Below are 20,475 nucleotides of genomic sequence, written 5' to 3' on the forward strand. Positions count from 1 at the left end.
TAACCTGGACTCGGCGTGACCACCTACAGATAACCTGGACTCGGCGTGACCACCTACAGATAACCTGGACTCGGCGTGACCACCTACAGATAACCTGGACTCGGCGTGACCACGTGCAGATAACCTGGACTCGGCGTGACCACCTACAGATAACCTGGACTTGGTGTGACCACCTACAGATAACCTGGACTCGGCGTGACCACGTGCAGATAACTGCAGAGTCAGGTCTCCCAGCATTGCGCCCTGCCACAGTCATCCCCACACAGGCTGAGCCCCGGGCAGCACGTGTCTCTGCCTCTCTATCTCAGCCTCTCGTCCCATCCACCACTCGGAAGGCAGGAGGAAGGAACAGGCCAGGGCTGGCAGCTCAGAACCTTGACATGACTTCAGTTGGCCAGCAAGTGGAACTCCCGTGGACTCACAGACCTCGAGAGCAGACTGGGGTTGCCAGGGGGTGGGGGTGCGGGAAGGTGGGATTGGGAGTTTGGGGTGATCAGACACAAACAAGGGTACATGGGATGGATAAACAAGAAGGTCCTGTGATAAACCGTAATGGAAAAGAATACAAAAAAGAATGCATCTATGTATGCATAACTCAGTCACTTTGGGGTACAGCAGAAATCAACATAACAGTGTGAATCAACTATCGGTTCAGTTCAGTCCTCAGCCATGTCTGACTCTTTGCCACCCCATGAATCGCAGCACGCCAGGCCTCCCTGTCCACCACCAACTCCCGGAGTTCACTCAAACTCATGTCCATCAAGCCGGTGATGCCATCCAACCATCCCATCCTTTGTTGTCCCCTTCTCCTCCTGCCCCCAATCCGTCCCAGCATCAGGGTCTTTTCCAATGAGTCAACTCTTCGCATCAGGGGGCCAAAGTATTGGAGTTTCAGTTTCAGCATCAGTCCTTCCAATGAACACCCAGGACTGATCTCCTTCAGGATGGACTGGTTGGCTCTCCTTGCAGTCCTAGGGACTCTCAAGAGTCTTCTCCAACACCACAGTTCAAAAGCATCAATTTTTCGGTGCTCAGCTTTCTTCACAGTCCAACTCTGACATCCATACGTGACCACTGGAAAAACCATAGCCTTGACCAGACGGACCTTTGTTGGCAAAGTAATGTCTCTGCTTTTTAATATGCTGTCTAGGTTGGTCATAACTTTCCTTCCAAGGAGCAAGCATCTTTTAATTTCATGGCTGCAATCACCAACTGCAGTGATTTTGGAGCCCAAAAAAATTAAGTCAGCCACTGTTTCCACTGTCTCCCCATCTATTTCCCATGAGGTGGTGGGACCAGATGCCGTGATCTTAGTTTTTTGAATGTTGAGTTTTAAGCCAGCTTTTTCACTCTCCTCTTTCACTTTCATCAAGAGGCTTTTTAGTTCCTCTTCACTTTCTGCTTAAGGATGGTGTCATCTGCATATCTGAGGTTATTGATATTTCTCCCAGCAATCTTGATTCCAGCTTGTGCTTCTTCCAGCCCAGTGTTTTTTATGATGTACTCTGCATATAAGTTAAATAAGCAGGGAGACAATATACAGCCTTGACATACTCCTTTTCCTATTTGGAACCAGTCTGTTGTTCCATGTCCATTTCTAACTGTTGTTTCCTGACCTGCATACAGGTTTCTCAAGAGGCAGGTCAGATGGTCTGGTATTCCCATCTCCTTCAGAATTTTCCACAGTTTATTGTGATCCACACAGTCGAAGGCTTTGGCATAGTCAATAAAGCAGAAGTAGATGTTTTTCTGGAACTCTCTTGCTTTTTCAATGATCCAGTGGATGTTGGAAATTTGATCTCTGGTTCCTCTGCCTTTTCTAAAACCAGCTTGAACATCTGGAAGTTCACTGTTCACATATTGCTGAAGCCTGGCTTGGAGAATTTTGAGCATTACTTTGCTAGCGTGTGAGATGAGTGCAATTGTGCGGTAGTTTGAGCATTCTTTGGCGTTGCCTTTCTTTGGGATTGGAATGAAAACTGACCCTTTCCAGTCCTGTGGCCACTGCTGAGTTTTCCAAATTTGCTGGCATATTGAGTGCAGCACTTTCACAGCGTCATCTTTCAGGATTTGAAATAGCTCAACTGGAATTCCATCACCTCCACTAGCTTTGTTCGTGGTGATGCTTTCTAAGGCCCACCTGACTTCACATTCCAGGATGTTTGGCTCTTGGTGAGTGATCGTACCATCAAGATTATCCGGGTCATGAAGATCTTTTTTGTACAGTTCTTCTGTGTATTCTTGCCACCTCTTCTTAATATCTTCTGCTTCTGTTAGGTCCATACCATTTCTGTCCTTTATTGAACCCATCTTTGCATGTTGGTATCTCTAATTTTCTTGAAGAGATCTCTAGTCTTTCCCAGTCTGTTGTTTTCCTCTGTTTCTTCGCATTGATCGGTGAGGAAGGCTTTCTTATCTCTCCTTGCTTTTCTTTGGAACTCTGCATTCAAATGGGAATATCTTTCCTTTTCTCCTTTGATTTTTGTTTCCCTTCTTTTCACAGCTGTTTGTAAGTCCTCCTCAGACAACCATTTTGCCTTTTGCATTTCTTTTCCATGGGGATGGTCTTGATCCCTGTCTCCTGTACAATGCCAACTATACTTCAGTAAAATAAGTACATAAAAAGGAACTGTTCTGTATTCAATCCTGGAACGTGCCGATCCGTCAGAGAGAGGGGGAAGAAAGGAAAGTTTGTGAGGTTTGGGGCAGAATAGATACATGTACATGTGTGGCTGAGTCCCTTGGCTGTTTGCTTGAAACTACAACACTGTTAATTGGCTATACCCCAATACCAAAAAAAAAGTGTAAAATTTGGATTAAAAAAAAAAGGAAAGCTCATGCCATCTGCGAAAAGACTCTCAAAGCAAAATGAATGCTTGTTTCCTGAATTTTTAAGTACGTGCCCAGACAGCAGAGGCTGCAGATCACTCAGCTGACAGTTGGGAAGAGAGAGTTCCCGGAACAAGGCCCAAAGTGACCCACACCGCGTCAGGGTGTCCTTTAGGACTCACGGGACACTCGCTTCCACAGTCCACCCCCAGAGGCAGAGGTTGACCTCAACTCTGAATTCCACTCGCCAACAGCGTCAAGTGCAGTGAAAATCTGAGCACCTTTGACCGGAGAAGCAATCTCTATGGGATTAAAGCAATTCTCTTCCTTAGGAAAGAAAAACAGGCAGTCTGTAATTACCTGCTCCCAGTGGCAACGTCTGTCCTTCCAGCCTCAGTCTAAGGCGACTCAGCGGCTTGGCCCTCCCTGCATTGTTTCAACACCTACCAAGAGGATTAAAAATAATCTCCTTCCCTTTTAATTTTGCGTCACCCCGCTACCCTGCATGCCCTGGGGACGCCGTGAATGTTTAATCCCCGTGGTTTGGGGGTGGGGGGAGGTTAACCCTTGTTGAGGCACCGGCTGGACGGGAAGCCCTGGGGGAAAGGGCCCCCTGGTGGCCCTGCCCGGAAGAGCACCGAGCGCCCGGGCCGAGGGCTCAAGGTTTGCTGGCAGAGCTGTGTCTTTGCTGCGCTCGGGGGCCCCCAGCGACCCCCTCTGAGTGGGTCCCGGCCAGGCCTGCCCATCCTGGTACCTCCCACCACCGCACACGCTGGGTGACCCAGCCTCCCCTCTCTGCTCTGAGATGGGCAACTGCCCCCTCACGGGCTCGTGCCGTGCGTGTGTGCGCACGGTCACACCCATGCACATGTGGTGCGCACACATGCATGCACGCATGCTCACGTGTGCACACATCCGTACACACGCATGTCACGCACACCTGCACACACTTGCTGCTGCCCCCCAGGTTTGCCTTTGCACCCTGGCCTCTTGGGGGGTGGCTCTGGCTGAAGAGGAAGAGGGTTTGGCCACCCAGGGCGGTTCCAACCTGGGGGTCCGGCCAGGGGCAGCGCCGCCCTGGGGACAGGCTCAGGGTGACTCAGACAGCTCCGGGCCTCTGGCAGGGGTGAGGGGCTGGCGTGGAGTCTGCAGAGTGGAGGGGACGTCAGCCTGTCAGCCCTGGGGGAGGAAGAAACCAACAGTCCTGCAGGGCCCAGACGTCCACCAGCTGGGCAGGGGCCAGCGAGCTGGCCAGGTAGCGCCCTCCACTGACCCACGGCTGAGGAATCCAAACTCCCACCCTCATCCCGGGGTCCTGGCCCCAAGGCCGGAGCGGCCACAAGCGCGCCCGCTTAACACCAACCTTCCTGAACCCTCTGCCCCCCAGCCTTGGGCCCCAGACCCTCCTTCCCCTGGCGGCTGCATGGGAGCATCTAAACCTCGAAAGCCTGCATTCAATTCCTCTCTGTTCAAAATCACCGCAGGGGTTCTTACACACTCAGCAGAACCCTGGCTGAGATGTGATGGGTGCAAGGATCATCTGGGCCGGCCGGCCTTACCCGGTTAGAGGCGCTGAGATCGTGTCACGTGTAAAATGGGACCCTGCCAGTTGCAGGCCTACAGTGGCGTCCGTCTGGGGCCTCCCGGGACCTTAGTGTCTGTGGAGCGAGGCTGGGCTTCGACAAGCCTGAGGTGGGTGATGGACCCCACTGCGTGGGGAGATCATAGGCTTTGAGCTGCTCTGTGCTGGGGCTGCAGGTCGTTGGTTTGAGGAACCCTCTCTTGGGTGACACCCTAGATGCCTGGTTACCAGAGAGCCCCACGGCACAGCCTGTCCCCAGCGGCTACAGGGCGGAACCGCCATGTGGTCACCTGACCCCAGCTCCCTGGAAACCGATCAGGTGAGCACAGGTGCCAAAGACAGAGCTGGGTGTGCAGGCAGAAGGGAGACACTTCACTCTCAGTCTGCCCTCTGGACCTCCCCCAGGAGTCCCCTGCCCCCAATTCCCCACCCTCCCTCGGAACATGCAGCGGACCCCGAGGACTGGGTCCCCGAATGGCCATGGCAGCAGCCTCCCCTGCCCACCGGCGCCGGTGGGCAGGAGGGCAGCTGTCGTCGTGGGAGCTGTCCCTGGACTCACACGGGAAAGACGCCCGTGGCACCGTATCAACAAATCAGCACGAGAGCCAGAGGGTTTCTCTTTTTAAAAAAGTGAAAGAGGAACTTCTCTGGCAGCTCTGTGGGTAAGAATCCGCCTGACAGTTCAGGGGACATGGGTTCTACCCTGGTCTGGGAAGATGCCACGGGGCAACTAAAGCCTGCGAGCCACAGCTGCTGAAGCCTCCAGCTGCAGCTACTGAAGCCTGTGTGCCTCGAGCCTGTGCTCTGCAACAAGAGAAGGCACCGCAGTGAGAAGTCTGTGCCCCCAATGGAGGGCAGCCCCTGCCGGCTGCAGCTAGAGAAAGCCCGCATGTAGCAACGAAGACCCAGCGCAGCCCAAAATAAATAGATTTTTTAAAAAAGGATTCTTTATAGAAAAAAGTTCAAATATAACTTGTTTAAAAAAATAAAAGAATAAAAGGAGAGGTAAAAGAGAAGATGACACACAGTCAAAGCCGTCAACCAAATGAATGACAGAGATGCAGCGAACCCCAAGTGTAGTCTGGAAAACGAGAAAGGCCGCTCCTTCTCCTCTTTCTTCTCCGGGAGAGAGGGGCAAGGGAGCCTGGGAGGAAAGTAGCCAGGCTGCCGAGGACTGAACACACAGATTCTGTGCATGTCCTCTGGACGCCTGAGACAGGAGATCCGCTCATCTCAGAGACTGGGTCCTGGGCCCCCACGGCTTTAGAGGGAAGAATCGGCAACAGAGACAAAGGTGACAGCCCCCTGACTCCAGCGCTGCCTTCCCGGGACTGTCCGAACCTCCACAGGACGGGGATGGAAGGCGGCCCCCCACAGCTGACCCGGTGGGCCACCAGGAGCAGGGGCCGCACAGACGGGGGGTGGCCACCTGCCTGCTTCTGTCGCGTGTTCTGTGTAGCAGAGAGCTACGTGTGCCTTCCACCTCACTGAGAGCAAGGCTGCTTTTGAGAATTGGAACTCCTGAAATGACATGGAATTCTTTTGATTTCTCAGGGAAAAAAAAAACAACCAAAACTCAATTTTTAAAAATTACACAGTAGTCATCTGTTCACGATGGGAAAACATTAGAAAGATGAGCAAAAAAAAAAAAACAACAACAAACGAAGCCTCACAGCAATGCCAGGATGACCCCATCATCATCAAGGCGTATATTCTGTGCCCCCGTCTCCCAAGACCAGATGCCCACTCATGGGGAGTATCTGTATACACTGAGTAGTCACTTCTTTTTTGTACTTGAAAACTGCACTGCACCTTTCTGATTTTCTTACATGCTGATTCACGGGTCCATGTGAACATAATTTTATCTTCAGTTGTCAAAGTAATAAATTGATTAAGGTGTTAACCACTGCCTGAATATTCATTGTAAGGACTGAAGCTGAAGTTCCAATACTTTGGCCACCTGATGGGAAGAGCCACCTCATTGGAAAAGACCCTGAAGCTGGGGAAGATTGAGGGCAGGAGGAGATGGGGATGACAGAGGGGGAGTTGGTTGGATGGCATCACCCACTCAATGGACATGAGTTTGAGCAAACTCCGGGAGTTGGCGATGGACAGGGAGGCCTGGTGTGCTGCAGTCCATGGGGTTGCAAAGAGTCAGACACAACTTAGCCACTGAACACACACACACTACGGGCTGACAACGTCCGTAAAACAACATTGGGGTGGTCCCCCAACTCCTGCTTGCCAGTGTAGCTTCCAGTCCTGCACCCATCCACACCATCTCTTTCTATTGCTTGCAGGAAAATTCGAGAGAACTCAGGACTGTCCCCCAACCCCGTTTCAGTCCCATCGCCACACTAGGGTCTCCACACTGTCTCTGAGCCCTCGCGCTCACAGCACAAGGCAGAAGTGTGGACCGCTGGGTGGCCACCTGCCACAAGACCACCGCCCCCCGACCCTCAGGCTGACAGACTGCCTCTGTCGCCCCTCCTCTCCTCAGGCAGCAGCCCCCACCCCAGGGCTGGCCTGACCTCCCGGGGACTCCCTCACGGTGTCCTGACTGTAAGATACCATCCGGACTGTCTTGGGGCTGGGGTGTCGGGGTCTTTTGGACAAATTCCCCACTTGTTGAAAAGGAACCTGAGGCAACGCTTTTCTGTTTTTCTGTTCTGAGGGCTGTCTACGGGTGACACGGGGAGATGGGTGGCTCACTGGGGGCCACGAGGAGATTCCGCCCACCAGGCCGAGCTCTCTTTCTGCCAAGATGGGCAGACAGGAAAGGCAGAAAGGGGCTCGGTCACCCCTGGGGTCCCTGGGCCTCCAAACTCACCCCTGGGGCCACCGGCATGCAGACTATCTCCTGTGTAGGACAGGAGACGCTGCCTTAGCTGGTTGGCCCGTTGTTCGAGGCTGAACGCTTCCCAGGGCTGCCTTTTTGAAACGAGTAGCTTGAAACCATCAAGCTCTGATGCCAGGAGTGGGGACGAAGGCCAGATCGTCTCTCACCGCCGTCACACGTGCTCACGCTGCCCCCTTCTGAGATCTGAGAACGCCTCCTCTCCACCACCCCCAGCGCGGGCTGAACGCGCACCAGGCATCCTGGCTCAGGGTGGCCCCGGGGCCAGAGCATAACCTCTGAGCTACGGCTACTGGGAGCTGGGAGCCAGGCTGCCGGGGCCCCCGCTGGGCTGGGGAGACAACCGTCGCCCCCAGGCCGCCTTGGTCCCTGGGTCCACGGACAGCGCAGACCACCAAAACCCAGCCCTGCTTTCTGCCGTAACCCCTGGAGGAGAGGTTCTGTTGGTTTCCGCATGGGGAATAGCAATTCCTGTGGCATTGTTTGGGTACAAATAGTCCTCCAGAATGAAAGACCTTTAGGCTGTGGTCCCATGCTGAGAAAGGCCATCTGGGGCCGTGGCTCTCAATGTTTGGGACGTGACCCACTTTTTCCAATGCAATTCCTTACATAAAGTGTCAGGAGACAATAGCTTCCTTTGTCAAGATGCACTCTGACACTTCACATACATGTTTCCACGCCAGTTTCACCCCTGGCTGCTGACTGGTGGCTCGCTGGTTGGGGGGCGGCCCGCAGTCTGACCATCAGTAGGGGACTGAGTTCCCCTCTGTCCCCCAGCTGGCCCGTGACTGTCCAACACTCAGCCTCTCATCTCGCTGGCAAACAGGCCTCCGTGCTGCCATGAGGATGTTCCAGCAAATGAGACTTCTCCTCATCTCAGCACTGCACGCCCCTCCCCTCAGGCCTGCCTGGGTCAGGCTGGGCACCCCAGGCTCCGCTGTCCACTGAGTCTGCAAAGCGCCGTCCAGGCCTTGCTTGGTTACCACTCAGAGAAAATGGGGCCTCTCCCCCAGGGCTCCCGGCCCACCACGCCGGGTGGGGAGCTAATGGTGGCCCGGTGGCCCTCCTGGGGAGGGGGACCAGAGGGGCACTTTGCCTGAGAGGGCCTCACGGTAACTGTCTGGGTCTGGGTTTCACTGGAGGGTCATTGCCCCCTCCCCTCCCTTCTCCAAACATGGGCGGGGCAGGGGCAGTGTCTGTGGAAGTGGGGGCAGAAGGTAAAGGTGGATCTTCCGGGGTGGCTGGGGCCCAAGTCCACTGGGGCTGGTCCAGAGCGGGGGGAGCGCTCCTGAGAGGTACTGCACCCAGGAGTACTGGACCCCTTCCCTGCACTGCCCCGCCCCCAGTCTACCCCTTTCTGCTCACCGGAGAAAACTCTAGGAGAGAGCAGGGTTCCTGGAGTCAGTGGGAGCCTCCGGGGAAACGGGAAAGGCCGCATCTGCCACAGCTCCCCACCCCAACCCCGACCTCCCACCCCAACCCTGATCTCCCACCTCAACCTCAAACCTGACTTCAACCCTGACCTGACCCCACCCAAGTCCCACCCCATCCCTGACCTCCCACCCCGACCCTGACCTCCCACCCCAAACTGACCTCCCACCCCAACCCTGACCTCCCACCCCAAACTGACCTCCCACCCCAACCCTGACCTCCCACCCCAAACTGACCTCCCACCCCAAACTGACCTCCCACCCCAACCCTGACCTCCCACCCCAAACTGACCTCCCACCCCAACCCTGACCTCCCACCACTGACCTCCCACCCCAACCCCGACCTCCCACCCCAAGTCTGACCTCCCACTCCTGACCTCCCACCCCAACCCTGATCTCCCACCTCAACCTCAAACCTGACTTCAACCCTGACCTGACCCCACCCGAGTCCCACCCCATCCTCCAAGGGCCGGCCCTCCGGATGTCCCCACCTCCCAGCACCGTACAGTGGCCACGCAGGGGGCGTGTCCTGGTGTCCATGGTCCAGCGAGCAGCCTCCAGGGCAGGCCGCCCTGCACAGGGGTGTACGGAGCTGAGAGAGGAAAGCGGGGAGCAGGGCTCAAGGCCAGGCTGACCCAGGGCCACGGGGCACGGCAGAGCCAAAGCAAGGGGGGTCCAGCTGGCGGGCGGGGCCAGGGCAGGTCCTAGCCCCGCAGAGCCGGGCCTGCCTCCTGGAGCGGGTGCAGCCTAGCACAGGCTCCCCAGGGCCCCCGAGCACGTCTCCCAAGCTCCCCCGGCTCCTGGACCAGGGGCTTCGGCTTCCCGGCTGGGATGCCCTCGGGAAGAGTCAGGGAATGGCACAAGGCGGGTGGATTTCTGCACAGGCCCCGCTGCTGCCTCTGCAGAGTGTGGAGGGCGGAGAAAAGGCCGTGGGGGAGGCGCGCGGGACACCCTGGTCCTCGGGCTGCGGCAGCGATGGGGCAGCAGGAGCTGCCGTCTGGGGGACACGTGGCCCCTCGGGGCCTGCCCCGCCCATGCCTTGTCTTCTGAGCCCACCTTCACGGGGGATGGAGCACGCTGGGCAGGGCCGGCTGCAGCCCACTCACCACGCGTGACCCATCCCAGAGCAGCTGGCCACGTTCCTCCCGCCACGCCGCCCTCCCCGGCGCCAGGCTGGATATGGCCGAGCAGGCGGCATGGACCTGTGCGTAAACAGTCCACACCGCGCTGGAAATGCCAGCTCGGGCCTCTGAGCAGGGCCCTCCCCCTCCCTCCAACGAAGGCCTGTCTCCCCCCACCCCACCACCCCCGGACCCTCAGCTTGGAGGGCGCAGCACGCAGGTCAGTGCTCCCCCGTCCTTGGAGAAACAGGACCAAACCAGGAAACGAGAAAGCAGGACAGGCAGGATGTGGGTCTCGCGCCCTTGGCCAGCGCGTCGGGACGCACCCTGAGTCTAGGCCTCTCCCAGCGGAGCGCAGGCCCAGTCCCGCCGGACGCTTGTTTTGTGTGTGTGTGTGTGTGTGTGTGTGCGCGCGCGTGCTTCTCAAACACCAAGTTGAGCACACACAGGCTGCGCGCTTGCTTGCGGCAGAAGGACCGAGAGATGGCTGCACACCAGCCCCGCCGCAGGCCCGCCAGGCCCGCGTCCAAGGCGGCGGGTGAGGCCCCGACTTCACACCGCACGAGGCCTTGCGTTTCAAGTCTGACTGGCTGAGAAAATGGCAGCGGGGCTTTGAAGCCGGGGAGCGTTTCCTAAGCGGGTGGGAGGGAAGGCCGCTGGCTTCTGTGAGGCCTGGGAGCCGCCGCGGTCACTGGCCTCATGTGGGCCAGAGGCCGGGAGGCTGACCGCCAGCCCTGACCCCAAAGCCACACGGTTCCAGGACAAGTGGCTGGAAGCCCAGCCTCTCCGGGCACCGTGGAGCCTCCCCGTGCCGGCCTGGAGCGTCCGGCTCTAGCGCGGAGGGCTGGAGCTGGGGGGCCTCACCCCGTGACCGCTGATCATGCCCCAGGACAGTGGGGCTCACGGTTGCTGGGACTCTGAGGTCACCTTGGCCCGAGAGACGGATGCACCGGAATGGCGGCCCTCGGGGCTCAGCAGACAGTTTGCGGCGACTTTGAAAATGTGGTTTCAAGTGGGTCATCTCAGAGCAGAACCAAGCGGGGTGAGGAAGCCTGTCGCTGCTAGAGGTGAGTCCATGTGGGAGCTCGGGGCACTCCGCACGGACCCCAGGGAAGACCCCCAGGGACGCAGTGGGAGAGCTTGGAGGGTGCAGGGCCCAGGTGCGCCCCGGCCCAGCCCCACGGGGCCCACTGTCTCCACGGGACCCTGGGACACCGCTGACCTGCTCTGCATGTTGTCATCAGAAAGCAGGTTTATTCTGCAGGTCGCTGTCAGGACGGGAAATCACTGAAAGACTGGCATGGCGGGGTTCTCAATAAACAGCCGCCAGCTCCCCGAGGTCCCCACCCCGCCACCTCCTCTGGGACCTTCCGGGTCCCCTGGGTCAGTCATTCTTTAGAGAAAGGCTCCTTCCTCTGTCCTGGCCCAGATGCACCAGCAGCGGGTCAGGTAACCCACAGTCTAACCTTTTATCATAGCGACCCTCCCTTTACTTCAGAGGCCGCACTGGCCCCAGCACACACACCTTCGCTGCCCTGCTGGACGGTGGGAGACGGTGCGGCCGGTGGAGGGGCCCGGGCTGCTCCCCCCCGCAGGTCACTGTGGCCGCCGGGGCCACCTTGTCACTAGGAATCGGCCTGAATGGAGCTGCCGTGGGTGCACGGTGACGCAAGCTGTCATGGTCCTTCCCGGGGAAGCACCTGAGTTATCAGAATTATCTGATCATTCTGGTGAATTACCTGGTGAAATTATGGGAGAAGGGTTGATGTGGGAAGGAAGGCCCTGCCCTTCTCGGGGTGGCTCCTGACCCAACACATCTCTTAAAGACGCCCTTCAGAGTGTCCTGCTGGGCCTTGACCAGCCCACTCCCACGCTCTCTGATGGGCAAATGCTCCAGAAAGAGGTGGAAAAAGCGGACAGCCCACCTTGGCCATTTGTCCAAGCGCTGGACCAAACCAACAGGAAATCCAAGCCCAACTTCCGTTCAGCCCAGAGCACGTTGGGTGATGTGGTGCAACACCTTCTCCAGCCTTGATTCACTTGTGTGTGTCAGTCGGTCAGTCGTGTCCAACTCTTTGCGACCCCATGGACTGTAGCCCATCAGGCTCTTCTGTCCATGGAGATTCTCCAGGCAAGAATACTGAGGTGGGTTGCCATGCCCTCCTCCAGGGGATCTTCCCAACCCAGGGACTGAACCCAGGTTAGTCCACATTGCAGGCAGATTCTTTACTGACTGAGTCACCAGGGAAGCCCTTGTTTGGCTTAGGATGACTGTGAAATCGCTTACTCGTCTGGGCACTTACCACCTGAGTGCGGGGTGGGGGGAGGAGACAGGAGCCCAGGTTCGCCCTGGCCCCATCTAGCCCCTCCTCCTGGGTCCTCAGACCCCTGCCATCAGACACTCAGGCTGGAGCGGGGCGGGGCGGGGCAGGGGGCCCTCCCGGAGGGCATCCATGGAGGAAGCATATCCATCTTTCCACTCAGATGAGTGACTGGGTCTGTCTCAGAGATGGGTCTCGAATCCTTACCCCCAGGAGGATCATCTGCGGATCGTGGCGGCAGGGATGGGGAGCCGGGGGGAGGTGCTCAGCCTCCGAGGTCCCTAGGCAGCCCCCGCAGCCGTTCAGGGTCCCCTGCAGGCCTCGCCCAAGAACCGTGGAAGCGCTATTTTTATCCTGATGCACAATAGTGCCAGAACGCCTTCCGACTTGACGAGACACAAAATTTAGGTGCTGGGAGAGAGACTTCAATTTCAAGCTTAAAGATTACTTTGGGTCCCCCAGGACTCAGAAGCAATTTAGAGCTGATACCCTGAACAAGAGAAAGGTTAGAAGATTAAGACCAACTGCTGTTTGGATAAATGGCTGGTAATTGCCCGCACCCGCAATTATACACGGGGACATAATTTCTTTTCCGCTACCTTTCTCCTCTCCTGCGTCCCGTCAGGATTCATTCGGAAGGAGCCCACCTTGGTCTTCTCCTGCCGAGCCTTGGTGACGTCGTACTCCACTTCGTCCATCAGCGCTCTGCACGCTAAACAAGGCAAGGAGCGCGCGTTACTCCCGGAAGGGCCCCCGCCCCGAGCCCCCCGTCCAGCTGCAGAGTCACGAGCCCGCGGTCCCCGGGGCTGGGACGGCTCCCCTCCTCCGGTAGCTTCTGCACAGGCTGAGACGTGCAGAACTTTCAAAGACAGCCAGACTGAGGCTTCCTTTGCTTATCCTTTGGCCCCCTGTGTTTTTCATAAACCACATACGTTTTACGTTTTCATGTAAAACACACCTTTTTTTTTTTTTTTAAAGAATAGAGAGACCTCTGCTCCGAGTCCTTCAGAGTTCCCTAAGCCCCACTGGGTCACAGTCATTACACCCACAGAGCCTCAGCAAAGGAAACATTTTGTCCAAAACGGGGCCCTGCTCCCAAAGACACTCTTTGGCTGAGTTTAAAATCTCAGGGAACCTCTGAAACCGACCTCCCTCTCCCCAGCTCTATAGCTGATTCTGCGCCTCTTCCCAGGCAGGGCTGCCCAGCTGAGAATTCTTAGCAAGAAAAAGTAAACGAAGTGATGCCTCCAGCATCAACCTCGTTTGCTCAACAGGACGCTGGTTTTGAACGTTCTATCTTTGCCCCCATTCTGACACGGATGTCGGAGGAGCCCAGCAAAGCCTGGGCTGCTCACAGCCCCTTGCCTGGTGTGAAACAAGGCGCGAACATGTTTTCTGTCTGATTTGAGCACTGCATTTCAGGGGTGAACAGCATAACCTTTAAATTCCCAAATCTGAACGCCGGCACGGCCGACCTTGGTTGTAGCTCTGTTTCCTGGTTAGCATCACCGACTCAATGGACTTGGGCTTGAGCAAACTCCAGGAGATGGTGAAGGACAGGGAGGCCTGGCGTGCTGCCATCTATGGCGTCGCAAAGAGTCAGACACGACTGAGCGCCTGAATAACAACCCACTGTACACCAGAGTGGAATGGCGTGGGCTCAGCCTGCGTCAGTGGCAGCAAGGGCCAACCACAGTCTCGCCGACGCCGACACGACAGACACGTCCTGCCTGCCCCGTGCTGGGTCGTGAGCCACACTTTCGACACTCCTCGGAGCCTGAGGAGTGACCCTGTGTCACGGTGAGGCTTAGAGAGACTGGAGGACGTTCCCCAGTTCCTCTCTGCAGGCCGCTCAGAGCATGTCTGCACGGACGCAGGCAGGTCTGTGATTGAGAGTCAGGCCATGGGTCATCCAGCCCAGCTGCTGACCGGGTGACCCTCGGGCAGTGTGAGACATCCTTGATCATTAGGGTTACCTACTATGGAGGCACCGGCCCCCTGAGCAGGACCCACTCTTTCTCCATCCTCAGGCCTCCAAGAACAGCCCATCAGTCCAAGGAGACAGCAGGAGCTGGAAGGGCAGTGGGCGGTTGCCCGACGCCAGGAGAGCCTGGCATGCCTGCTCCTCCATGCCCAGCCTGCAGCCACACGCCTCCATCCCAGTTTTCTGGGCCTCGTAACTTGGCTCTGGAGCAGGCATCCCAGCACCCTCCTGAAGGCCCTTGACCCAATGATGTCCTCCTGTCGCTCTGGACCAGTGCCCTGGGCACTCGGGGCAGCTCTCCCGGCCCCCTGGATGGCAGCCTCCCTCCTCTGTGAGGGGCCTCAGCCGCTGCCCTTCCAAGTCCATTACGGTCCCAGGAAAGGGTCTCCAGGGGGGTCCCTGACCCGCCGAGCCCACCGGCCGGGGTGGGGGCCATACCTCCCTGGCCTTGCAGCTGGCGGATGGCCCGGCATCTCAGCCAGGAGGCCTCCTGGGAACAAAGCGCGGGTGACCGCTGGCTGCAGCTGAGGACCACTCAGGATCCCTGGGGACGGACAGGTGTGAGGAAGGATGTCCTCGAGTCTCCTGATGCCCTTCAGTCCTTGCTTCTAGGAGGGGAAGGGAGTGGGAACCAGTCTCTCGGCCGCAGGGAAGGGAATGGTCAGTGCGAAGGGGCAGTGGCTGGTGTGGCCACAGGGCTGCGAGGCGGCTTCCAGGGAGCGATGTGGCTCCCCCCCTGCCCAGAGGACAGCCTGAGGAGCCCCACGGAGCAGGGCCCGGGGGACCAGGGGGCTCCACGCTCCAGCAGTGCCACCAGCCCTTCCTGCTACAGCTGCCCGCTTGGAGGGCAGCAGGGTCCCTGTTCACAGCCCGGGGCTTCCGAGCCTGCCCTGGGGTGCCTGCTTCACTTGCTCTGACTCACTTAGCTCTCTCTTCGTCAGAGGGTGAGGATAACCTAGAAGCCACCGAGTGTCCACATCCACTCAGCGAACTGCCCCCACCCTCAGCTGGACCCGGCAACCCTCCCGGGCCCCCAGTCCTGCCTGGCTCTCTGCTCTGTGTCTGCAGACTTGGGTTCCAGGATGTTCCAGGATCCAGCAGGTCTAGGATGTTCCAGGCTCTGTGGAGCCCACGGGGCGGACCTAGCCACTGTGCCTATCCCCGGGCTTTCGGTCCTGTTAATGTCCTGCTCCTTTCAGCTCGGGCCAAGTCTGGGGAGCACCAGGACAGGCCGGGAAGAGGAAAGCGGAGTTGACGGCAGGGTCGCCGTGGTCCCCACGCCCCCAGCCCTGCCTTCTCTTCTGTGGCACCAGCTGCCTGGAGTCCCAGCCTCCAGGGGCCAGACTTGCCGGTCAAGCAGAGTGGCTCGGGGCAGAGGTGAGCTCCACCCACGTGGAAGGCCGGGCTTCCCGGATAGCCCTGGAGGGCGTGAGGTCGTCCAGGCCTGCGTCCTGACCTCCCCGGCTCAGGGAAGGCGCTGCGCGAGCAGAACAGATCATTTCACATTTTCGCCCCAGGTCACAGAACAAGTTAACACAGTCACATCAGCGACCTGGGCCTCCAGATTTCTAGTCCGGCATTAATTTAAATGTTAATCTGAAATCTTCACTTAAGTCACTGGAGTTTCGAGTTTATTAGAGCAGGCGGCAGGCCTGGAGCCTCCTGGGGGGGTTGGCAGGTCACGTTGCCTGCCAGAGGGCGAGCCCTCCCCCCAGCTGGGCCCGCTTGTCTCCTCCCTCTGTCTGCCTCTTCCTCTCTGCCGGCCTCTCCTCTCTCTCTTTCTGGGAGTGAGATTTGGAAATGGGGAGGAGACGCGGCGGGTGTTCGGGGCCGTCGGGATGGCCCCTGGGGGCTGCAGAGGGCAGGTGGGGGGCACCCCCCTTCCCAGCCCTGAGGGTGGGGACAGTGCCCAGGGAGCCTGCAGTCTGCCGGCCCCCTCTGCTGACACCACTCCCGCAAGAGAACACGCGTGACCTGGGGGTCCAGACCCCGCACCCTGCTGGGCACACGCCCTCAGGAGTCACCTGCGTTCAAGGACCTGTGGTCTGCAGGGTTATGCGAGGAACAGGGGAGTCCCAGGAATAGATCCCCAGCCAGGCCCTCAGGGCGCTTGTGTTTGCCTGGAGGGCGGCCTGCTCACCAAGGGGCACAGAAATGAGCAGTGCGGGGTGGGGGCTGCAGACAGCTCGCCAGTGAGGTGAGTGAGGCCGCCTGAACCCCCAGAGCCGCCCACAGCTCAGCCAATTCTGTGCATCAGCGCTGGCCACCAGCAGATTCACCTGGGCAGACGCCAAGACACAGACCCGGGTCCCAGCCCAGGAGGGGCCCAGGCTCTGCCTGCGTCCCACCACCGAGCTACCTGTCTCTGCTTAGTGGGGCCCCAGCTCCTCCGGGGAGACGAGCCCTGACCCCCAAGGCGGGGGCTGTCCTGAAGAGTGCAGCTCCCCCACCTTGCCCATCAAGGAACCCTCGGTCTCCTGCGAGTGGAAGTGGTGGCCAGTGCTTAAGTCTTTCTTGAATGTTTTGTCCACAAGACACCAGAAGTGTGGGGGCTGGGGGGGTGCTGTTCCACGAGGGGTGGGTGGGAAATGAGCTGAGAGGCCAGTGACAAGCCACACCAGTGACCCTGAGCTGGGGCCTGGAGGGGCACAGCCCCCCGGGAGTCCTGCAGGGCTGGAGACCCCGGCAGCCGAGAGCCCCCAGGGGAGGCGTGAGCGCCAGCCAGGCGCGCGGGAAGCCGGCTGGGCTTGGGAGCGAGCCTCAGCTTCAGGCGCCCTGCATCTTGCAGCCACCTTCCTCCTCCCCTCCCTCTCCCAGGGTCGTGGGCAGAACTGTGTCCAGCAGGATTTGTGCCCAGCCCCGGCCCCGGCGGAGGTGACCTCATCTAGAGACAGGGTCTTGGCAGATGGGCAAGCTCAGATGAGGTCATTAGGGTGACTGGGGTCTAGGAAGGAGAAGAGAGACCCAGAGACCGTCGCCCAGAGGGAGACACGGACAGGGAGCCTCGGGGTGGCAGACGCAGAGGCTGAGGCTACACGCCCGCAAGCTGATGGTCATCAGCCCCCGCTCTATGTTGGCAGAGGCGGGAAAGGCCCTCCTCAGAAGTTTCAGGGGGAATGTGGCCTCGCCGACACCTCTGGACTTCAGACCTCTGGCGTCCAGAACCGTGAGGAAATGCACTTCTACTGTTAAGCCCCCCAACACCCCTGGGCACCACGTCTCAGCTGTGCCAGGGGCAGAGACACAGTGCGAGGAAGGCAGACGGCATGGGCGGGGGCAGGCAGAGTCACGGGACGTGCATGGCTGGGCCTCAGGGCCTCCCGAGCTCCGGAGACGGCCAGGCGGGCCGACAGAGACCACCAGCTCCCAGGAGGGGGTGATCCCCCCACCTCGGGAGCAGCTGTATCGGCCGGGGAACGATGGGTGTATTCGAATTTGAGCGATGGAATGACGCTACTGCACGATTGTGACTTCTTTGTCCCGCTTTTCTCCTTCAGTTCTCTACCATCAGTATATTCTCGACTTGCTGCTCAGCAGTGACTGTTACAAAAGCTGCGTGTGAAATCCCACCGAGAAGATGCACCGCAATCGCCTTAACTCTTCTACCCGCTCCTGTCAAGTCATTTCAGATGTTTAAAGGGGGGATAATTTGCCTCACAAAGGCTCGTTCTTAGCAAAATAGCTGCTTTTTAAGTGAACTTGGGGACATCATTGTGTCTCATTCATCTGATCATTCAAGAAATAGTAAAACCCTGACCCTCTTCCAGACCCCGTACCTGCTGCAGGAATTACAATGGAGGGTAAGAGAAGACCACCGTCCTGACCGCAGCCACTTGGGGTTTGCAGAGGACAGGGGAGTGTGGGTCAGCTCCAGAAAGGAGACCCTCACGGGCTCTGAGATGTTCTGTGATTAAGAAAGGATGTATTTTGATGTCCTTCCGTCTTCCCACACTGCTGGGCTGGCCAATAGCAATGAAGGAGTGACGTGTGCAGGGCCAGGCCTCAAGGGGCCCGGGAGCATTCACCTCGGCCCTCTTGGGATGTCTGACCGTCCTCTTCAGGGCCCAGAAGGACCGCTGACCGAGAGGTCAGGTGGGAACAGGCGGAAGCCAAGGGCCAGCACCCAGACCCCAGACACTCCCTGGGGGCCGCTGCAGGACTCGGGCGCACGAGCTAGCGCAGGGGGGCCCGAGGCTGCCAGCCCACGCCTACCCAGCCCGGGAGCACGGCCAGTTCACGGGCAGGCCTCTGAGGGTGGGCGGGCTGCACACGGTGGGTGAGGGTGGCTGGGTGCAGGTGAGGCGTGTCCAGGCTCCTTGGAGAGAGGGACCAGCAGACGCGAAACGCCCGCGTGCGGTCAGTGCATCTGAGGGAAGTGGAAAAAGAAGCCCGTCCACATGCCTGAGCAGGAGCGCGTGAGAGGAGCGTGACTGGCGAGGAGGCCGAGGGCTGGGCAGGTTTGTGAGTGGGGCGCCAGTCTCGGGGGTGCCCGGAACACATCATCCGTCTACGCGATCGTCTGGAGGCTGAGAGCCCCGAGGCCACCTGGACCTGACGACCGCTACACAGTACCTGTCCACCACAAAGCCCCTGATGACAGAGAAGAAAGGTACTGCAGAGCGGAGTCCTGGGTGGGGTCAGTAGAAGCACAGGTGGGGTGTAGGGGCCCAAGATGGCGTCCATTATGCTAACAGCCGTGCAGTAGCTCATAATCCAATTTGACCAGTCCCTTATAAGCGGAACTTCGGGCTTCCCTGGTGGTCCAGTGGGGAAGAGTCCGTCTTGCAGTGCAGGGGACACCGGTTCGATCCCAGGTCTGGGAAGGTCCACATGGGCTTAGAAGCGCAGCAATGAAGCCCATATGCCACAACTACTGAGCCCGCCTGCTGCAACTACTGAAGCCTGAGCGCCTAGAGCCCTTGCTCCGCAACAAGAGAAGCCACGGCAGTGAGAAGCCCCGCAGCACAGCTAGAGAATAGCCTCCGCTCGCCACAGCCAGAGCAAGTCCTCACAGCAACAGAGACCCAGCACAGCCAGAAAAAACAAGCACAATTTTTAAAAAGACCTTACCTCCAAATACAATTAATTACACTCATAGGTACAAGGGGGGAGGGCTTCGACATATGAATTTAGGGGAGCACAATTCGGGAATAAAGTTTGTCTCTGGATATGAAGACACCCCAGATCGGTGAGCGCAGCGTCTCAGCAGCTCCCCGACTCTGGTTCCGCTTCTCTGCCACCCTCTCCACTTTCCCGCACAGGCGTGCAGTGTCACCTGTGGTCCTCAGCTTCCAAGCCTCAGACGTGACACCTAGAGTCTGAACAAGTATTTCCTCGCCTGTGAGCTCCTGTTTGTAAGGAAAGTTCCAGATGCCCCTGGCAGACTCCCACTGTCCTTAGCCAGAACTGTCCTGTGACCTGGCCCAGCTCAGTCACTGGCATGGAAATAAAATGATGATGTTTAGCTCAGACCAACTGAGATCTACCCCTTGGGGCCAGAAAGGGTGCAGCCTGGCCTCGGAGCCTCTCGGTCCCTCTGTAGATGGAGAAAATCCAAGTTCTGCCAGCAAGCCTGCGCTGCGCCCGGGGACCCCACGAACATCTCAGTGCTGGGCAGTGAGTCAGGGAGGCAGCAGGTGGGGGCGGGGCCTGGAAAGAGGAGGCCCACCAGCTGGTGCAAAGACAGAGCCCAACCCAGAGGCTCCCGCACGCATCTCCCCGCCCCAGCACGTCACCACGGCAACCCAGCGCCCCAGCGACTCCCCATCGAGTTTTAACCCAAATTATATTTTCCAGATCTAAAAACAGAGGCGCTGTGAGGATTCATGTTAACAACCTGAAGGTGTGCAAAGATGAGAGATGCGCGGTAGAAAAGGCAAACCTGATCCATGATATTTTCTAATCGAACAGGCAAACCCTGGTTACTCACAACCCAAACTGACAGACATTTTTCTCCCACACTCCTTTAAGAGAAAGAAGCAACCTTAGGGTTTTCAGCAGCAGTGTTTGTTTCCCAGGGAATGTTCCAGCTTCACTGTAATTCTATTTACCTTTAGTCTCACTCCATCATCCTTGACATTCAGGACAGCAGCCTTCAGTCACCAGGGGAAGAGATAATTACAGCCGGCAGATGCTGTTTACTCTGGGAGAAATGTGGGCAGGTACGCCGCTGGAAGATTTCCGGTGCTAACAATACAAGGGTCTCTGGTCGGCCTTCAGGTGACCGGAAGTGCCACCAACCCAAACGCCTCTTAAATCTCTTAGAATCTCTTTCTTTGGTTCAGGTCCTTCTCAACTGATTACTCTGAAAGTTTTTATTCTGCGGGTCTTGAGTACGAAATTTCTCTGAGA

At 58.1% G+C, this 20,475-nt stretch overlaps 1 protein-coding gene across 1 annotated transcript in view; it reads right to left on the reverse strand.

The window, feature by feature from the left end:
- Positions 1-12,809, reverse strand: part of CNPY1 (canopy FGF signaling regulator 1) — a 45,585-nt gene extending 32,776 nt beyond the window's left edge. The window contains exon 1 of the mRNA XM_043872643.1: positions 12,788-12,809. The gene's annotated coding sequence lies outside the window, so the exon portion shown is untranslated. The remainder of the gene's footprint in view (positions 1-12,787) is intronic.
- Between the last annotated feature and the right edge of the window lie 7,666 nt (positions 12,810-20,475).

Source organism: Cervus elaphus, chromosome 18 (genome assembly GCF_910594005.1).
Source record: "Cervus elaphus chromosome 18, mCerEla1.1, whole genome shotgun sequence".
NCBI lineage: Eukaryota > Metazoa > Chordata > Mammalia > Artiodactyla > Cervidae > Cervus > Cervus elaphus.